Source organism: Equus przewalskii, chromosome 9 (genome assembly GCF_037783145.1).
Source record: "Equus przewalskii isolate Varuska chromosome 9, EquPr2, whole genome shotgun sequence".
NCBI lineage: Eukaryota > Metazoa > Chordata > Mammalia > Perissodactyla > Equidae > Equus > Equus przewalskii.
In genome coordinates, this window is record NC_091839.1 from 25294618 (window position 1) to 25316447 (window position 21830).

Sequence of the window (21830 nt, forward strand, 5' to 3'; positions counted from 1 at the left end):
GCTTAGGGAAACAATTTAGTTACATAGGAGGGGAGAGGCTATTCGACTTTTCTTGAAGCTGCCGTTTGTACTGTTTTTCTAACTGTGATACAATATAACTCATCACAAAAGCAGATGATGGCTATGAATATTGCTCTGTGTGTGTGTGTGTGTGTGTGTGTGTGTGTTTAGGTATCTATAGAGCTGGGTTTCTCAACCTCAGCACTACTGGCATTTGGAGCCAGATCATTCTTTGCTGTGGGGGGCTGTCCTGTGGTTGTAGGATGTTGAGCAGCCTCCCTGGTCTCCACCCACTAGATGCCAGGAACACTACCCATCCCAAGGTATACCACCAAAATTGTCTCCAGACCTTGCCAAATGTCTCCTGGGGGCCCAAATTCCGCCCCCCCAACCCTCCCCCCCATTGAGAGCCACTGCTTTAGAGTGAGGTGATAAAGTAATAAAAGTGAAATTCTTTTCATTGCTTTATAGTTAAACTTGGTTTTTCTTCAGCTTGAGAAGCATCTTTTATAGACCTACTTTGTGCTGGGTGGTATGAAATACACTCAGCAAATTAGAAAAAGTGGGTATAAGACAATCAGTACCCTGAATTTAGGGGGAAACTAGGAACCAGGGATTATTTGCAAAACAGATGGCTGGTCCTTACACCTTTTTACCTTATAGAAATGGACATTCTCCAGAATACTGGGCACATTATGCCTTTCTAAGAAAGCTAATTATTAGACATTGATGTATGCATAGGTTGGAGTCCAGTTGGCGTTCAGCTCATGGATCAGGGGAAATTCCACAGAAGGTTGTTGACCTGAAATTTTCATCTGGACACTGGGTCTTGTGTTAATGTTCTAGTGAGATTTCCAGACATAAATTTCTCACCTAACTGCTGCGTTTTTTTCTATCCCTGCCGTCAAAATTGCTCTTAAGTCTCCTAACTTCTCTCCATTCCCACCATCCTAATTTAGAACCAGCTGCCATGTTCTCTCTAGCAAAGGCAACACTAGATTCCCATGGAAGCATCCTCTCTTAGCCCCTCACAGCTATTCTCCAATCAGCCATCAGAAAATAGTGAAAACACAGATTGTGTCTCTCCCAGCTTAACCCCTTACATGGCAAACTAATTCCCCAACCACCTCACACCAGCATCAAATCAAATCAAAACAAACAAACAAAAAAGACAATAACAAGTGTTGACAAAGATATGGAGAAATTGGAACCCTTGTACAAGCAGTCTCAAAAAGACAAATACCGTATGAATCCACTTAGATGATGTCCCTAGAGTAGACAAATTTATAAAGACAGAAAGTAGAATGGTGGGTGCCAGGGGTTGAGGGGAGGGGAGAATGGAGAGTTATTGTTTAACAGAAACAGAGTTTCAGTTTTGCAAGATGAAAAGAATTCCAGAGATAGACGGTGGTGATGGTTGTACAACATTTTGAGTGTATTTTATACCACTGAACTGTACAATTAAAAATGGTTAAGATGTTTAATTTTATGTTATGTGTATTTTACCATAATTTTTTAAAATTAAACAAAAAGACGTAGGCTTCAGTCATCTAAAACCTTGACTAGGGTGATAAGATCTACATCCCGGATGGCTCAGTCAAGTGCCTGGCAAGTGGCTGCTGGGTGTTGTCAGGAAGCATTAGTTCCTCCCCAACATGATGGCTCCATAGGACTGCTTGAGTGTCCTTACAGCATGGCGGCCAGCTTCCTCCAGAGTTTCTGATCCAAGAAAAAACTAAGCAGAAGTTGCCATGTCTTTTATGATTTGGCTTCAGAAGTGACACACTGTCATTTCTGCAATGTGCTGTTGGTTACACAGGTCATCCCTGCTTAGTGTGGGAGAGCACATCACAAGGAGGTGAAGACCATTGAACACTGTCTTGGAGGCTGGCTACTACAATCAGTAGTGGTGAAAGAGGGGTGTGGAGGTGAATTCTTGGAAGTAGATTCTTCCCCAAAGCCTCCAGATAAGAACACAGCCATGCCTACACCTTGATTTCAGCTTCGTTGAGACCCCAAGCAAAGAATGCAGTTGAGCCTGCCTGGACTTCTGACCTATAGAATTGTGAGATGATAAATGGTCGTTGCTTTAAGCCACAAAGTTTGTGTTAATTTGTTACCCAGCAATAGAACACTAATAGAGAGTTATTGTCAGAGTGGGCCATGGAATCTAAATTGGTCAAGGAGGGACATGAAGTCAGGTTAGTAGACTGAATGTGCCAGTAAGGTCACAGAATTACATGTGTGAATTGTGTGTGTGGTTGGGGAGAGGGAAGATCTGAAGGGACAGGGGATAGTGATGAGAACAAAGACTATCTGATACCAAGATTTTAGGCACAATGCAGTTTCTGATGATGACAAAGTCTGGGTAGGTAGGTAGGTAGAATAAATGGATGGATGGATGGATGGATGGATGGATGGGTGGATGGATGGATAGAAGGGTAGGTAGATACATAGATAGATAGATAGATAGATACATAGATACATAGATAGATAGATAGATAGGCATAGGAAAAAAAGAACGGAATAAATACCCCTAAACCTTAAGAGTAGTTATCCCTATGTTGTCTGATTGTAGAGAAGAATTTTTTTTCAATATATATATTTTTTTTCTTTTGAGGAAGATTAGCCCTGAGCTAACTGCTGCCAATCCTCCTCTTTTTTCTGAGGAAGGCTGGCCCTGAGCCAACATCCGTGCCCACCTTCCTCTACTTTATTATGTGGGACGCCTACCTCAGCATGGCTTGCCAAGCGGTGCCATGTCCTCACCTGGGATCCGAACCGGCGAACCCCAGGCCACCGAAGCAGAACATGCAAACTTAACCGCTGAGCCACCGGGCTGGCCCCTAGAGAAGAATTTTTTAACTTCTGTCAAGAATCTTCAACTATTTCTTCCTATTGACCAAATATTTCTACTTCTGGGATTCTCCATAAGGAAAGAAGCAGCAAGGCAGAAAACAATGTGTGTACAAGGACTTTCCAGCTCTTTTTACATTTATGAAAAACTGGAAATGAGCTGAAAGTCTAATAATTTCTGAAGAGCAAATACTTTCTGGTGTATCCATATGATGAATATTTAAGGTGTCATTACAAATCATGTCTCTAAAGAAGGTTTAATGGGAATAGGGACAATGCTGATGAGATAATGTTAAATGACAAAAGGGAAATACATATAATGCAGAATGGAAAGCCCATAAAGGCAGGGAATTTCATGTTTTGTTCGCTGCTGTGTCCCTGGCACCTAAAACAGTGCTTTGCCCATAATAGGCACTCGGTTAAAAATGGTTGAATGAATGAATGGTATGCTCACAATTTCATTAAAAGTGTTTTTCGTGAATATATTTGTGTTGAAAAAAATGGATGAAAATACCCCACAATGTCTCCAGAATTCATCTCTGGTTCTTCTGCTTATAGGTGATTTTAATTTTTTTCCTTTAATATTTTTTCTTTAATTTCTAAAGTAGCCACAATGAGCATATATGCCTTTTAGCGTAAGAATAAACAAATCTTATTTAAAAGAGTGAACTAGAGGACAGGCTAGCCAGGATGGTGTATTCCTTTCAAAGCCAGAACAACTGTGGCAGATTGAGTCTGGGCTCTGTTACGTCAGTTCTTCCTGCCTCTGACCCTCTCCACCCCCGCAGCTGTCATCTGATCCAAGGACACAGCTACAGGCTCAGCAAATGGAGAAACACGTGGCGATCCCTCGAGGAGATCCCTGCCCAGCAATGGCTAGCCGTTTCTGTTCAAATGTAGTCCCATTTTTAGGGAAGGGAGTCCTTGCTCAGCCACATAGTATGCAAGGCAAGAACCTGGGAGACCTCCGTGACTTTACCATCCCCACATCTTGCACATTAAGTCATGCCCAAATGTACTTCTGGATGTCTTTCAAAACGTTCCTCTTCTGTCTCCATGGACATACCTTTGGTCCGGGTCACTCTGTGTCACCCTGGATTTGGCAGTGATCTCCTAACCTGTCTGCCCCTGTCCCACTCTGGCTTCTGATACACTCTGTGCCTGCAGCCAGAGGGACCTCCTCAAGAGAAAAATCTCAGCACAACACCCTCTCTGCTGAACACCTGTCAGTGCCCTTACGGTGAAGACGGCTCTCCTTCGAGACTCTTACTTGTTGGAAGCTCCGATCAACCCAGCCTCTGCCCACCAACCTTGCTCTCTTGTAGCTCCTCCTACTCAAGGAGTCTCACCTCTCTGAGCCCTTGTGGAATGGATATCTTATGATATAAGCCTCTCTGAGCCCTTATGAATGGGTATCATTATGGTTTTTACCTTAAATGAGATAACCCATATAGAGTTCTTGGCAGATGCTGGGTACACAGTGGGTCCCAAGAAAGTAGGATTCCCCCCAAGACCCTTTTCTAGGAACAGCTCAGTATCTCCCAGGACCCTTCTGAGTGCCAGGCACTATGCTGGGGCAACAGTAATGTGCAAGGCAGACTGGGTCTCTGTCCAGCAATTCCACTTCTGGGTATATACCCAAAAGAATTGAAAGCAGGGTCTCAAAGAGATATTTGCACACCCATGTTCTTAGCAACATTATTCACAGTAGCCCAAGGTAGAAGCAACCCAAGTGTCCAATGATGAAAATGGGTAAACCAAATGTGGTATATCAATACAGTGGAACATTATTCAGCCTTCTAAAGGAAGGAAATTCTGACACATGCTACAACATGAATGGACCTTGAGGGCATTATGCTAAGTGAAATAAGCCAGTCATAAAAAGGTAAATATGATTCCACTTCTCTGAGGTCCCTAAAGTATCAAATTAATAGAATCAGAAAGTACAAGGGTGGTTGCCAGGGGCTGGGGTAGGGGAGAATGAGGAACGGTTTTTAATGGGTTTAGAGTTTCAGTTTTGTGAGATGAAAAGACTTCTGGAGATGAATGATGGTCATGATTGCACAACAATGTGAATATACTTGACACTACTGAACTGTGCACTTAAAAGTGATTAAGATGGTAAATTTTATGTTACATTATTTCAACATAAAAAAAAAAAACTGGATCTCTACTTGCCTTGCTTGTCACACACACTTCTTAGAGGCCACACTTAATGGCCAGTCTTGGAGCTGTGGATCTCTTGCCCCAAAACACCTCGCTTCCCGGTGCCTCTCCTTCCTGGTTCTGTCTGCCTTTTTCAGGACACTTCCTCCAAGAGGCCTTTTCCGACCTTTCCCAGAAGAAGGGAAATAGTGGGCTTGTGCTGGCTTTCACAGGCTCACAAGAGCCAGTTGTGTTCATCTCTTCCCAACTCCACATTCAGTGACATCACATTGTTAGCTTGAAATCAGCCGCAGTGGGAGTATTTACACCAAGAAAATCAGCAAATGCTACAAATCATTTTTTTGTTCCCCTGGAGAGCCAGTTGTTAAAATTTCCCAGCCCACCACTGGCTGGTTTCCTGTGCTGCTCAAGCATCCCATCCTTCCCTGATAATAACCTCCAGCTCATTCATTTGCTGTTGCAATGTCTCTCATTCCCGTTAGACTAAAAACTTCGCTAAGACAGGGGCCAGCCATGCAGCTGATGAGTGGTGGAACTGGGTGGGTGAAGGGATCTCCTTCACCCTGCCCCCTGCTAGGGGACATTTTCTGGTTAAACGATTCATCCTGATGATGGCCACCATAACTTTAGTCTGCCTCTCTGGAAATTGACAACACAATAATGACTATAGAAATAATGGTTGTAACTGCTATTATGCATTGCAATATTCCTATAGCCTTTCACCCTTAAAGAACACTTACCTTACCCAAAGTAACCTCTTCCCACCTTCCACTTCACACACAATGCTCCAGCCACACTGGGTTCCCTTCCACCCAACGTTGTTCTCTCCAGGGTCTTCACACTCTTTCTTCCTCTTCTTAGTATGTTCTTCCCACGGACCTTCACCTGGCTTCTAATCTAGGCTTTGGCTTAAATGTCACCTCTTTAGAATGTCCTTTTCTGAGAACTCCAGCTGGAATAGCCCCTTACACCCTCCAACAATGTCTGTCACCCCATCAGTGGCCCCATCTCCATAATGAACACTCATTCTTTGACGTTGGTAACTGATGTCTTTTCTAAGTTACGTATGAAGTGATGTACAAACCAGCTTCAAGATCCTTCCTCCCCACCCTTCTGAAGCCTCTCCTGTGGAGGAATTTCAGAGGAATCAGCAGGTTACCTGTCTTATTATCTCCATTAATTTGTTTTAATTCTAGTGAAAAACACATAAAATTTACCATCTTACCATTTGTAAGTGTTACAATTTAACGCTACACTTCAGTAGTGTTGAATATATTCACTGTTGAGTGGGAAACAGATCTCCAGAGCTTTTTCATCTTGCAAATCTGAAATTCTATATCAGTTAAAAACAACTCCCCATTTCCCCCCTCCCTCCAGCTCCTGGTAACAACCATTCTACTTTCTATTTCTATTAATTTGAATACTCTAGGTACCTCGTAGAAGTGAAGTCACACGATATTTGTCTTTTAGTGAATGGCTTCTTTCACTTACCATACTGTCCTCAAGGTTCATCCATGTAGTAGCGTGAGAGAGGATTTCTTTCCCTTTTAAGGCTGAATAATATTCCATTGTATGAATAGACCACATTTTGCTTATCCCTTCATTCACTAATGGACACTTAGGTTGCTTCCACCTCTTAGCTATTGTGAATAGTGCTGCTATGAACATGGATGTACAAATATCTCTATCAGATTCTGCTTTCAGTTCTTTTGGATATACACCCAGGAGTGGGATTGCTTGATCATAAGGTAGTTCTATTTTTATTTTTTGAGGAATCTCCATACTGTTTTCCATAGCAGCTGCACTATTTTATGATCCCACCAAGAGTGTACAAAGAGTTCCAGTTTCTCCACATCTTGGTAACACTTGCTATTCTCTTTCTTTTTGTAATAGCCATCCTAATGGGTGAGGTTGTATCTCATTGTGGTTTAGATTTGCATTCTCTGATGATTAATAACTTTCAGCATCTTTTCATGTACTTATTGGCCATTTGTACATCATCTTTGGAGAAATGTCTACTGAAGTCCTTTGCCCATTTTTTAAACTGGTTTATTTATTTATTTTTTGTCGAGTTTAGAAGTCCTTTACACATTCTGGATATTAACCCCTTATCAACCAGGTCATTTGCAAATACTTCCTCCCATTCCATAGGTCTCCCTTTTATGTTGTTGATAGTTTCTTTTGATGCACAAACATTTTTAAGGAAGTTGGAGTCCCACTTGTCTCCTTTTGCCTCTGTTACCTGAGTGTTTGGTGTCATATCCCAGAAATCATTGCCTATCTCCATTCATTTTAACAATTATCTTGACTTTGTTTGCCAGAGTCCTCACTCTCTACCCCACCCCTTCCAGGAGCAAAAGAACATATCATCATGAGCTCCCCTGACTCCCCAGGCTTTAGCCTGGCGCCTTGGGACATAGGCATGCAAAATACTTGCTGAATGAGTGAGTGCTCCTTTGGGTTGGTTCTCATAGAATTTTATTTATAGTCTGCACCTGACTGTCTCAGGCAGGGTCTCTGAATTCCTCTGGTTGGCACCACAGAGGAAGAATGGGGGCTTCCAGAGGGGACCCACCTGTCACTGTCCTGTAGTATGGCATCTAAGGGACAGTCTACAGCTCCTGGTTCCCCTGAGGGCTCTGCACCAGGCTGGGACCTGGGAGCCATCTTGCTGTTTGATTTGCAGGGTGAATGGGATGAGAGCCTTCTGTCCCTCCCTCCCTGCTCCCTCCTCTGGAATGCAGGAGCCTGAGGCCTTCTGGGGGCTTAGGGAAGGCTGAGGCTGAGTGAGGCTTGGCAGAAAGATGCAGGAAGTTCTGGTTCTAGCCTGAATCCTCACCAAAGCTGGAGACAAGCTTTACTGGGTCACCTCCCCTAGAAGGAGATGTAAGTGGAGGCTGGGTCTCTGTGTACCCCGTTCCTGGATATGGAAATATTTACAGGGTCGGTGCTTGCCCCCTTCCTGAATATGGAAACATTTATAGGGTCAAGGCCTCCCTCATTCCTGGATATGGAAACAGTAACACTTTCTTTCTCTTCCTAGCCAGGCTGTACTCCCTAGACCTTACTGGCGCAGAAATCCTGTCACTTGGGTGTCGGGCAGGGGGCTCAGGCAACCGCCCTCTGCTGAGGCGGAAGACCAGGGGTCAGGGTAACAAGCTTTCTTCCCGGCTTTTGCAAGGGCCTCCAGCCCCAGCTGGAGGGATTAAGGAGAGGAGGCTCCTGGCGTCCCTCAGTCTGGAGTGGCTGCCTGGGAGTGTCCCAGGAGAGACTGAGCGGGCCAGAGGGCTGGAGGCTCCCAAATCCGTCGGATGCCTGAAGGTTATTAGAGCTGTGGCCTTCAAATGAGGTTGCTGGAAGCTTGGAGGCACACAGGCCCCTCCACGGGGAAGAAAGGCAGATTGTTTAAGAGAAGCAATTTCCCAGAGAGCTGCCCTGGGGTCTCCTTTCTCCAGGGCCCTTCTACCGCTTCACAAATGAATAGCATGCCTCTCCCTTACGCCCCTAATCTCACAAGGCATTATTCTGGGGCCTAAGACAACCCTCAGGATCCCAAACCTAGAGACAATTAGAAATACTGTTTAAAGCCTAAGGGAGCAAAAATGCCAGAATTTGCTTCTGACAGATCAAGGTTAATGTGTTAAGTAAAAGGTATATATTGGAAATAATGCAGTGTCTTCTGTTTTCCAGGACATTTATCTGGACATGCAGGAGAAAGGCTTTCATTACCTTTTGGTGAAGGATGGTTGCGTATTGTAGCTCTATCTTCGACATTCAATAAATATTCAATTCATTGTTAATCGTGTCTTTGCTGGTTTATTCCTACCAAGCATTAGTTCACAGGATAAACTGAAATGGGGACCGTGTTGTAGATTATACAATAAGTGATGGACAAACTACCATAAGATTATTATATATTATTAGTATTTATCATTATATAATTTTATATAAGATTGTTATATTCATATATAATTATATATATGATTATTGTATATGTTTTACATAAGATTATTATAATATAACAATAATGTACAATAAGTGAAGGATATGTTCCTTTTGTAAGCCCTACACTTTCCTGATAACTTTCTTCTTGAATTTCATGAAATATTGACTCGTTCTAGCAATAAGTAACAATTGAATACTGTCTCATTCTAGCAATAAGTAACATTCATCCAAGAGAAGTACGTGAGCTCAGTGTTCTCACAGTGTGTGCTCACAATAACCGTTTCGTTAGATGCTTTCAGAGGTCATTTTTTTCATGCAGGGAAACTGAGTCATGAAGGGGAGAGGTTATTTGTGCAATAGCTGGTGCACAGCAGAGCCGGGATTTGAACCCAGGTGGTTTGGGAGGGATAGTCCTGGTTCTCAACCACTGCACAGCACGGCGTCGCTCCTGAAGAGCTGCACCAGTTGAAGCCCAGTGTTCAAGGTATAGCAATTTGGTGCTCCACTTGGTGCCAGGACCTTCTTTCCATATACCGTTTGAGTCAAAAGGGAGCTGCCACATTCTTCCAACACTGCCTTCATCCCACACCTGGGCTCTAGCAGTCTTCCTTCCCCTGTTGCTATGTAAGAACTGCTCTGCTGCTCTCCAAGGCCACGCTCTCCACTTGGGTCCTATTCTTCTCCTGCTCAAGAGCATCATTCCAGCGTTCTCCCCCTCCCCTGCAACACCAAATTTTCCTCCTTCACTAGAACATTCCCGTCAGGCCACAGACATGCTATAACAAGTCCCATCCTAAAAAGTAGCCCTTTCCCCTTATCTGTATTCAGTTCTGTAGCATTTCTTTTCTCGCCCTTAGAGCTAACTCTGCAGTCCCTCTCTCTACTTCCACATCACTCTTTCTCTCTTAACCCCATTCCAACCAAGCTTCCACCCACACTGCCCTACTGAAAGGCCAACAATAACCTCCATGTTGACAAATCCATGTTGACAGTAGTTGAGTTTCAGCTCTCATAACTACTTGACAGTTTATCATCCCCTCCTTAATCGAGTCAAGATGCAGCACTGAATTGGCTTCACCAGACCTCCATGACCATGCCCCCTCCGGCTTTCATCCTACCTCAAGGACCACATCATAGTAACCAGCCTCCAGGATGGCCCCCAATCATCCTCACCTCCTGGAATTCATTTCCTTGTGGCCTTATGTGGATGATGTGCCCATCCCTGAACCAATCACTGAGGCCTGAAGGATATGCTGCTCTCCGTGGCTAGACCTGGGTCCTGTGCCCACTCCTAGAGTGAGCAGGGTGGGGATCAGCCCCACCTGAACCATGGGAAATAAGAGTGAGAGGAGAGCTTGTCCCAGAAGAGGTGTAGTGAATGCTTGGCAGGCAAAGACAACATAAAGTGTTGGAGACTTGGTGGCTGTTATAAGAAGAGCAAGGATTGCAGTGTGTTCAGATATTGAGATACACATCAGCTTGATTCAGACCCGCGCTCATGTTTTCCTCTTCACTCACACATCTCTAGTGGAGGAGCAGATGTTTCTGCTCGCTTCTTTCTATGCATCATTCAGCAAGTGAAGGCTATTCATAGTTTACACTTATTTGGGGCTGACTGAACGTGGGCCACGGTTTTGTGTACTTTGCACAGATTTTCTTACTGCATCCTCTCCACAATCCTACGAGGTCATAGTCTTTTTTTTTTTATCCTCACCTCCGCTTCACAGATGAAGAAACTGAGGCACAGAGAAGTTGAGTCACTTGTTTACAGGCACACAGCAGGTAATTTATGGAGCCAGAATTGGAGTTGAGGCAGTGTGACTCCAGATCCCATCTCTTAACCACCATACGTTATGCTGTGTCTCTGGGATTCAATTTGTTTTGAACAGAATTCTCATCCAGCATGGCATATTGGGCAGAAACGTCCCTTTACAGAAAGTTCCTTTGAAGAGCAGCAATTCGTCCATTAAAATCAATTTAAGTATGTGTGGAGGTGCATCATTGTGATGGTCGCTCCCTCTGGGGGTCCTATAGGACTTTCCTGGTTGCAAGGGAAGGAAGCCCAATTTAGTTCACCTTAAGCCTTTCCCCACAAATGAGGGTTTTCAATCGGCACATGTGGCCACTCAGTAGAATGACAGGGGCGCAGCTGGTCTAAAAGTTGCGGATGACAGAAACAACTCAAACTAGTTCAGGCAAGGAGGGGGAATTTCTTGGCTCTAGTAACCACATCCTAGAGAGGCAAGGGGTGTAGCTGTCCCCAGGGTGATGGAATGCAGCCAGCAGCTGTCTCTCTACCACTTGAGTCTGCATGTTGGCAGCGTGCTGTCACGCAAGGCTTCCCCATGAGGTCAGAACCGTGCTATTCCTAGGCTATCCATCTGTGAGGAGGCGTCTTGCTTCCCTAGTCCTTAGAAGAAGATTCTTTTTTTCTTTTTTTGTTAAAGATTAGCCCTAAGTTAACATCTGTTGTCAATCTTTTTTTTTTCCCTTCTTCTCTCCAAAGCCCCCTAGTACATAGCTGTATATTCTAGTTGTGAGTGCCTCTGGTTGTGCTATGTGGGATGCCACCTCAGCGTGGCCTGTTGAGCAGTGCCATGTCCACGCCCAGAATGCAAACCGGTGAAACCCTGGGCTGCCAAAGCAGAGCGTGTGAATTTAACCACTCAGCCACGGGGCCGGCCCCTAGAAGAGGATTCTTAACTGGCCTGGCTTGGCCCACATGCTCACCCTGTGGCCAGGGCACACAGAATACTACAATAGGCCACTTTGGTGGGAATATGGGAAGAAGAGAAGCAGTCCCCAAAATAAGGGGCGGGGTTTGTATCCCCAAAGAAACATAGATCAAATCATGAATTCCCACCTTGGGCACCAAATCTTGCTCATGGGATCTCGGGACCTCCTTCCTGGAGGAAGTAACCTGTGTGATGAGGCTTCAAAACTGAGCAGGAACTTGTTGCAAAGAGGAGAATGGGAGGAAGGAGCTTTTGGGTTGAGAGTGGATATGTACAAAAGCCTAGGGGTGGAAGAGTTGAGGGACCCAGAAGTAGTCTATTCTAACTAGTGTAGAGGCAGCAGTGGTGGGGTAAGGTGAAGAATGGCTGCAGAGGAGACCCTGGGAGCCTCGCAGAGCCTGAACTTGATCTGGAAGGCACTGGTACGCTTTGGATGGGTGTAGTGGACATGAGATTTTTCTTACCCAGTACTCATTCTATTACCAACAAATCCCCTTTTCCCCTGGGAGAATCCCCTCTCCAACCCTCTCAGTGCATGGGGCTTCTGTGAGGCTGGCCTTTCTCCTCTGCTCCTGTGACCTCTACTTGGTCAATAGAAGCCACTGTAGTTGGCTCCAGGATGGACATGTGACTCAATCTGGGCCAATGAGGGACAGCTCTAGGAGTTTTACTGGAAGTGTTGGGGATTATTGCTGCTAGGGAAATCAGAACCTAGAGATGGATCTCTGGATGAAAGCTTTTGAGGACTTGGGTCCATCTATGCCTGAAGCCAAACACCCCTGGGCTTTTCAGTGGTCTAATTCAGTAAACAACTTTTATTTTTTTTTTCTTTATCAATTAATATTTCTTTCTCTTGTCACTGAAGAAGTGTTTCTTTCTTTTCTTTTCTTTTCTTTTTTTTTTTTGAGGAAAATTAGCCCTGATCTAACGTCTGCTGCCAATCTTCCTATTTTTGCTGAGGAAGATTGGCCCCTGAGCTAACATCTGTGCCCATCTTCCTCTTCTTTATATGTTGGACGCCTGCCACAGCATGGCTTGACAAGTGGTGCATGGTCTGCACCCAGGATTCGAACTGGTGAACCCTGGGCCACTGAAGCAGAACGTACGAACTTAACCACTGTGCCACTGGGTTGACCCCAAGAAGTGTTTTTAAGGAGGAGAGGACAGAGTTAGATTTGTGTTTTGGAAGGACCTCCTTCCTAAGATTGGAAAATAGTATGGAGAGAGCAAGTGTGGAGAATTAACGGTGGGGTGGACTGGAGTTCTGTTGCCTGAGAGATGTGTCAGTATGAAAGATGGTAAATGGGTGCATAAGAATGGAAAATATGAGAGAGGTTGGGAGTCACATTTGTGGGGTAGACTCCACAAGACATGGCAACTCTTTGGATATGGAGAATGGAAAAGAGAGATGAGTCAGGTGATGACAAGCTTTGAAACTGAGTGGTGACCAGGGCTTAGGATAAACGTTTTATCTGTGTCACACATATTTCAGATGTAAGTGACAGGAAAGGAAACCCAAATTGGCAGAAACAAAATAAGCGGGAATGTATTGGCTCAATCTCTGTAAAATTCAAAGCACTTCAGGTACAGCTGGATCTAGCATTTCCAAATGATGTCTTCAAGATGTGATCTTTATGTCTCAGCCTCTGGGACCTGCTTTCTTCTGATCTGGCTTCATTCTGCCATAGGTTCACCCCTCAAGGTGGTATAGACAGCCCCAGGCATGGGTGCCACCAGCTGTATAACCCCAGTGGAAACACACCTCTATCCCAGTAGTTCCACTAAAGCTCCAGGCCCACCTACGAGTCAACTCCTGAGATGTTGATTGGCCAGATCTGGGACGTGTGTCCTTTCTGGATCTGGAGGTGATGCCATCTTCTCTCACACTGCAAGGGCTGAGAGTGGGGATGGCCTGGCTCACCACATAAAATAGAAAACTTATGACCAGAATAAAGGGGAACGGATGTTGGTTGGGACAGGTTCCCACCTCAATGAGTATGAGATAATTTTCTGAGTAATGCAGAGCAGGGTGAGTGATTATTTTGGGATCTACAGAATGTGGGTGTGTTGGGGGAGGGTGCATCTTCAGGCATTGAGGATCTGGGGCTGAGGGCAGGACTTAGCTGCTATTTTTTTTTTCCCCCCTGAGGAAGACTCACCCTGAGCTAACCTCCGTTGCCCATCTTCCTCTATTTTGTATGTGGGTCACTGCCCCAGCACGGCCATGAGTGGTGTAGGTCTGCCACAGCAGAGCACACCAAACTTAACCACTAGGCCCCCATTTAGCTGCTATTTTAGATGGGGCAGTTGGAGAAAGCCTCTTTGAGGAGATGATATTTAACCCAAGCCCCAGAATGAGAAGGAGCCAGCCCTGATCTGAGGGGAAGGTGGCTTGGAAGTGGGAAAAATAAAGACCAGTGAGCCCAGAGTGTGGTGGGCAATGGGGAGCTGGGAGGCAGGACCCTGTGAGCCTGGTAAACTCCTCACTGAATGCTAGCGCTGGAAGCCCCAGCAAAGTCGTAAGCAGCATCAGTAGCGTATGATGTCAAGGAAGCTACAGGGTGACCAGAAGGAGGGCGGACCAATGGTAAGTGTGTTAAAAAGAAGGGAAGGAGGGAAGAGAAGCAGAACATTCCTGCATCATTGTCCCACTCTGTTGAGGCAGTCTCCATAAGTTGAATGTTCAACACAACCCAACCAAGACTGATATTATTGCCCTCAGTTTACTCACCAGAAACCTGTGCTCAGAAGAATTACCCCAGCATCCCAAAGCCACAATGCAATGAGTATCTAAGCCAGGATATGTGTGAGTAGGAAGACCTTCTCCCAGATGCTGGTCCCAGAAGCGCCAGCTTTATGTTACGAATTTCACAGACTCCACGTAGCCTATGGCCAAGTTGGGTCTCGCTGAGCCCACGTTGCAAGGAAGAAAACCAAAGACCCTGGAAGTCCGATCCCCTGGCCGGGATTACCTGGGAGGGGAATACCCCTCAGCTGAAGCTCCCTGAGAGGAAAGGGTTAAAACTTTCAGCCCATTTGTCTTGGGACCTCAGCTTGTATCCCACCCTGGAATTTTCCTCTGAGCTACAGGCCAGCTGCCAAGTCATATATACATTGCTGGGTAGCCAAGCAACCCAGTGCTTTTTCTGGGAAGGCTCACAATGCGGTCACTGTTTTGTGGACGCCAGGTTCCAGATGGAAGAAAGACTTTAATCCCCAGCTTCGCGGCTGTTTGGCACATTTCACTCCTGAGATCCAGCTTTGGCCAGTTCTCACCCTGATTCTCCAGTACGGCCATTTTGTCACTTTCTGTTTCTGGATGTTTCTGATGTAAGCTTTAATCCTGTATGGGTTGGTCTGTGTGGAGTGGGAAATTGGAGAGAAGACTGGAGGGAAATTGAGACACAGTAGGGACAGCACCTACGTGTTAGGATGAAGAAGACATGGAAGCAAAGTGATAAATGAGCAAATGAGAGAAGAAAGAGAAAAGGCCCGGAAAGCTGGGGAGAGAAGCTTAGCTTCTTGGGTGACAAGGGAATGCAAATCCAGATAACATGATGCCAGACTTGACTTTCAGACTAATCAAAAAATTAGAATATCGATAAGTGCATGCTCTCATGCGGGGTGAGGTGAGGGAAGGTTTAAGGGCATGCCCTCTTGGAGCAGATTCTGTAGGACATAATCAGTATTTTGAATACGCACAACCCCAACCCAGAAAACATATTTCCAGTTACTAATCCTACAGAAGTCCTCACAGAAGCACACGTTTTAGTTGGGAATTGCACACTTGGAGATCCTCTGTCTGTTCATGGATGTAGGAACGGTGAAACAAAGGGTCTTGGGCCCATACTGTAGAATCCTGAGTGGCTGTCCAAACATTTGATGCAGACTTGTGCGTTTGGGCACAGAAAGGTGCGTGGGCATACCGTGGAGTCGAAAGGAGACGAAAAGTCAGGTTGGTGAGCAATATGTAGAGTAGGAACTTGATCCTGTTAAAAAATGTGTGTATGGGGGCTGGCCCCGTGGCTGAGTGGTTAAGTTTGCGCGCTCCGCTGCGGGCGGCCCAGTGTTTCGTTGGTTTGAATCCTGGGCGTGGACATGGCACTGCTCATCAAACCATTCTGAGGCAGCGTCCCACATGCCACACCTGGAAGGATCCACAACGAAGAATATACAAGTATGTACTGGGGGGCTTTGGGGAGAAAAAGGAAAAAGAAATAAAATCTTTAGAAAAAAAAATGTGTGTATGTTTTTCTACATTTACTTATGCTTTTGTCCACACGAAATTTCTAGAAGGAAAAACAAAATATTAATAGTAGTTAGCACTGTGGGATAAAAGTTGTGCAGGATGGACTGTTGGTTCAAAAAACAAAAGAGGGCAAGTTGTCATATGATGTGTAGAATATTTAATTCCTATAAGAAAGAAACTACGTGTGTGAACACATATGTGCACACACATGCACACACGTGAACACACATATATACTCTTTTGTACAAAAAATTTCAAAAGGTGAAAAACAGGAAAACATTAATAGTGACTGGCCCTGTGGAAACGAGAGGGATTTTCTCTGTTTTGCTTTCTACATTTCTGTATAATTTGGAGTCTCTCAAAGATTGTGTACTATTTTTTCAATTTTAAAAAAAACCTCTAAAAATACCTTTAAGAAACTATCATAGTCATACCAGTCTAACATAAGTATTTTTGTCAATTTTCTATGACTCTCTCTATATATATATATTTGCATATATATACACACACCCTTAGGTTTTATACATCCACATATATATTTATATGAATAAAACAGGTATATATATACATACATGTATAATATTTTATAGACAGATAGACAAGTAGGTAGACAGAGCTAGCTATGGATATAGATGTATAAAATGTTAAACACGTTCATGTATTTGAAGGCTCCTTATGTCCAGGCACTGTGCTGATGGGCTGCCTTGGGTACCAGAGAGGAGGATGGGTTGGTGATGGTAAGTGGAGGTTCAGGAAGGCTTTGGGAGGCTACTGGCTGCTACAGGTACCCAAGTCAGGGGCTGTGGTTCAGCCTGAACTGTGAGCAGTGAGGATGGGGAGATGGGGATGGGGAGACACGGGTAGATCTGAGAGAGATTCAGACTCTGAGTGAGGGCACAGCTCTAAACAGGACAAGTTGAAGGGGCTGGGAGGAGAGACATTTCAAGCCAGAAGCAAGGGGATTTGGCTGCCCCCTGGATGAGGGAGGAGCAGGAGAGGAAGAGACCAAAGATGAGCCTGTGATGGAGGCTCTGGTGATAGGAACATCCGAGAGGCTGCTCTGGTTTGGGGTGAAGGGAGGGAGGGCTGATGTTGGTCTGAAGTTTGTTGAGTGCAAGGGCAAACAGGCTGAGAGTTGAGAAGGAAACAGTATGATGGCTCCTCAAAAAGTCAAACACAGAATTACCATATGATCCAAAACTTTCAGTTCAGGGTCTATACCCAAAATAATGGAAAGCAGGGATTCAAAGAGAAATTTGTATACCCATGTTTATGGCAGCATTATTTGCAATAGGCAAAAGGTGGAAGCAGCCCAAGTGTCCATTGATGAGTGAATGGGTAAACAAAACATGGTCCATCTAGACAATGAAATATTATTCTGAAGAAGAAAGCAATTCTGATATATGCTACAATGTAGATGAACCTTGAGGACATTGTGCTGAGTGAAGTAGGCCAGTCACAAAAGACTAATACTGGATTATTCCTTTTATACGAGATGTCTAAAGTAGCCAAATTCACAGAGACAGAAAAGAACAGTGGTTGCCACAGGCTGGAAGGAGGGGGATGGGCCATTATTTTTTATGGGTACGGAGTTTCAGTTTCGGGAGATGAAAAGAGTTCCATGGACGGATGGTGATGATTGAAGACTGATGTAAATGTACTTAATGCCACTGAACTGTGCGTTTAAACATGGTTAAGATGGTCAGTTTTGTGTTGTGTGTATTTTCCCACAATTAAAATTTCAAAAGAAAAGTTGAGGAAGGAGGTCTGGCCACGCGCGGAGGTCGGGAGTCATTCGATTGTCTCCCGGGACAAAGCTTTTGCCAAAACCTTCACCAAAATCAAGATAGTGAACACATCTACTACCCTCAAAAGTTTCTTTTTGCCCCTTTGCAATCTTTCCCCTGGTGCTCCCCCAACCCTTCTCCCTAAGAAAACATCAGTCTACTTTGTGCCACTATATTTAGTTTGCATTTTCAGAGTTTTATATACACAGATGCATATAGTATGTACTCATTTCTTATCTGGCTTTTTAAACTCAGTTTAATTGTTTCGAGATCATAATATGTTGCGCAGGTCTCAGCGGTCCATTCCTTTTTGTGGCTGTGTAGTATTCCATTGTATGGATGCACCACAATTTGTTTACCCATTCTGCTGTTGATGGATATTTGGGTTGTTGCCAGTTTGGGGCTATTACAAATCAAGTTGCTGTGAGAATTTGTGTACAAGTCTTTGTATGGACATAAGTTGCCTTTTCTCTCGGGTAAATACCTAGGAGTGGAGTGGCTGGCTCATGTGGTATGTGTATCTTTATGTCCTTCTTCGTGGTTCACAGGACCCTGATTTAGTTTGGGTGTCAATGTACCAAATCATTTTTTAGTAGAAGTATATCCCAAACAGGGCATGCATTTGTTTATCTGAAATTCAAATTTAACTGGGTGTCCTGTATTTTTATTTGTTAATTTTGGCAATTCTGTCCCTCTCTCACTTCTCTGAGGTCTCTGCTCAAATGTCATCTCCCCAGAGGGTTCTTCACTGACTCCATCCCCATCCTGTGCTTACACAGCTGCCCCTGCACATTCTCTAGCACCTTGTCCAGCTTCCTTCACTTCTCACCGCTTGACACTGGATATGAATTTGTACGTTCATTTCCTATTTCCCCAACTACAGCATCAGCAACACAAGGGTAGGGATTTTGACTGCTTGTTCACTGTTTTATCCCCAATACTTAGAACAGTGCCTGGCACATAGTAGACATTCAAACAGTATGTAATAGAATAAATCTAAAGCCCAGCTTCCTCTTGCTACACCAAAGTCCACAGCCCCCGCTGGCAGTTTTAAACTAAGAACAACCGAAGGCTGCCAAGATCATGTGCACACATGTGTATCCAGGCAGCTGCGTCCAAGGACGTGATTAACTGCTAAGCCCCCCAGGATCTATGCATTACTTGGTCAGCACATTCTCTTCCCAGGAAAGCGGCTAGAAGCCTAATGATGTTATGTAATCCTCACCACACCCCATGTGAAACAAGTCCTCTAATCATTTCAGTTTACAGATGAAGGATTTGAAGCACAGAGCTGTTCAAGACAGATCAAGGTTGGACATGAGGTTGGCTTTGTTTTATGGAGTGGATGGTAACCAGGACCCAAAATAGGAGTCAAGAGGAGAAGTCCGTTTGTGGGTGGAGGGATGGAGGCAGTGACCCGTGTGTAAGACATCTGAGAGTCTCAGTCAGTGGTGTTTGGGGACTGGGTTTGAGGAGAAAGAGCTGGGCTAGAGTTGTAACACGCTGCTGGTGGCTGGGCTGTGGCCTTAGCTGAGTTCTCTCTGAAGAAGGTTAACAAGGAAGGTGAATGAGAACCCTCCACACCCTTTGTGGAATGCCTGAGTTCTATTGGAAGCGATACTGGTTCAGGCTGATCTCAGCTGTGTGCATGAGAAAAACCTACCATGATGACCTAAATGAGTAAGGGCTTTGTTTTTCTTCCATAACTGAGGATGGATTGTTAGGACTCAATGACTTTACCAAAGACTCAGGCTCCTATTCTCTTTCTTCCTCACCTTTCATAGCATAAGGCTGTCTTCCTTATGTTCACAAGATGGCTGCTGCCTTTCCAGGCATCACATCCATGTTCCAGGCAGAAAGAAGAGGGAAAGGCCAAATGCCTTCTCCTCACAAAACTTTGCTTTTTATTCAAGAACAGATGCAAAAACGATTTTTGCCCATGTCTCATTGGACAGAGCTGGCTCACCTGCCCCACTCATGTGGCTGCAAGGGATTTTTGGGTAGATGGATATTTTTAACTGAGCACATTGTCACACTGAACAAAATCAGAGTTTGTTATTATTTTTTTAAAAAGGAGTAGAATGGATATTGAGTAGGCGACCAGAGCTCCTGGTACAGTCAGTGATGAAGTGGGAGGAGACTTTAGGAAAGAATGGATTACGAAAAGGATCACAGAAGCCACAAGAGTCTCTGGAACGAGGGCTGAAGACACTTTCATCGTAGGAGTCAAGATCTGGAAGAGAGTAGAGGAGGGAATTGAAACACCTCTCTTCTTTATCAAATGCCTTTTGTGAGCCAGACACCATGTGAAGCTTGTCTCCTAACTGGTCTTCTGGAACCCTCACCACCATCCGTTGATGTTGACATTATCATCCTCTTTTTACAGATGGCAGAGTGAAGTCTTAGAGGAGTTAACTAACTCTTGTCACTGTTGCAATTTCTGGAAACCTTTCATTTATTTCTTTGAATAGGTAGTAAACATAATTGACACAAGGATCAAAAAAGTAGAAAAGAATGTCCATTGAATAGTGAATTTTCATTCCCAATCATGTATCTCACCTACCTAGTTCACCTCCCCAGAGACAATCAGCATTAACAATTACAGTCCATCTTCGTTGTTCACAGATTCCATATTTGCAAATTTGCCTACTCGTGAAAAACGTATTTTGAACCCCCAAACCAATGCTCACTGAGTTTTCACTGTAATTCACAGACGTGTGCACATGGTGAAAAGTCTGGACGTTCCCAGCTGAGGTGAAACAAGGTGATGCTGCTCTCGCTCCTGTTTCAGCTCCCCTGCTGTGGAAAATAAGCGTCCTTTTAGCAGTCTACTTAGTGCCACATTTTTCGCATTTTTGTGATTTTTATTCATCATTTGCTTGTTAAAATGGCTGCCAACCATAGTGGTGAAGCGCCGTCCAGTGTTCTCAAGCACAAGAAGGCTGCAATGTGCCTTATGGAGAAAATACACGTTTTAGAAAAACTTTGTTCTGGCACGAGTTGTAGCTCTTTTGGCCATGAGTTCACATTTACAAATCAATGATGTATACTAAATAAGATGCTTTTAAACAGAAATGCACATAAAATGAGGTTATGTGTGAATTGCTTGGTGAAAATGCTGTGGTTCAGGGTTGCCTAATTCAGTGTTCACAGTGACTTTATAGAACAAAACCACCACAAATGATGAGAATCGACTGTATTTGTGTATCCTTCCCGAGATGTTCTGAGAATGTACCAACTTATCTCTCTCTTTCTACATATTTATTCCTTTTCTTCCCCCCACATAAATATGTGCACATTATACACACTGTTCTGCATGTTGATTTTTCGTGTGTGTGAGGAAGATTTGCCCTGAGCTAATATCCATTGCCAATCCTCTTTTTTTGCTTGAGGAAGATTAGCCCTGGGCTAACATTTGTGCCAGTCTTCCTCTACTTTATATGTGGGGTGCCTCCACAGCATGGCTGATGAGTGGAGTAGATCCACACCCAAGAGCTGAAGCTGCGAACCCTGGGCCACAGAAGCAGAGCACATGGAACTTCAACCACTAGGCCATGGGGCCAGTCCCAGTCTGCATGTTGATTTTTAAACCTAGGGATATATCTTGGTGACTGTTCTCTGTCACTTTGGGTCTTCCAAGAAGTAGACACCAAAGCAGTCTTAGACATATAAGAGATTTATTAGGGGAAAGACCTGTGAGGGGAAATCGAGAAGGGAGCTTGAGGAATCCAGCAGAGCTGTTGAATTGCAGAGTGCACCACCTGGGGCCACTGACCTACGGTGCACTCTGAGGTGCGAGACCCGAGAAACGTGTGTTCATGACCGCCACATCCTCTGTTGCTGCATGTCGAGCTGCCCCTTTTTTTTTTAATGACTAGAAAAGATTCCGCTGAATGGATTTATCCAAGTTGACTGAACCAGTCCTAATCAGTGGGCACGGGGGAGTTTCTAATCTCTTGCTATTACAAACAACGCTGTGGTGAAAAACCATGCACATGAGTCCTTTTGCAAATGTCTGCAATCTGAAAACTCAGAGGAATCATCGTGTCAAAGCATATGTGAATTCGTAACTTTAATAGATGTCGCCAAATT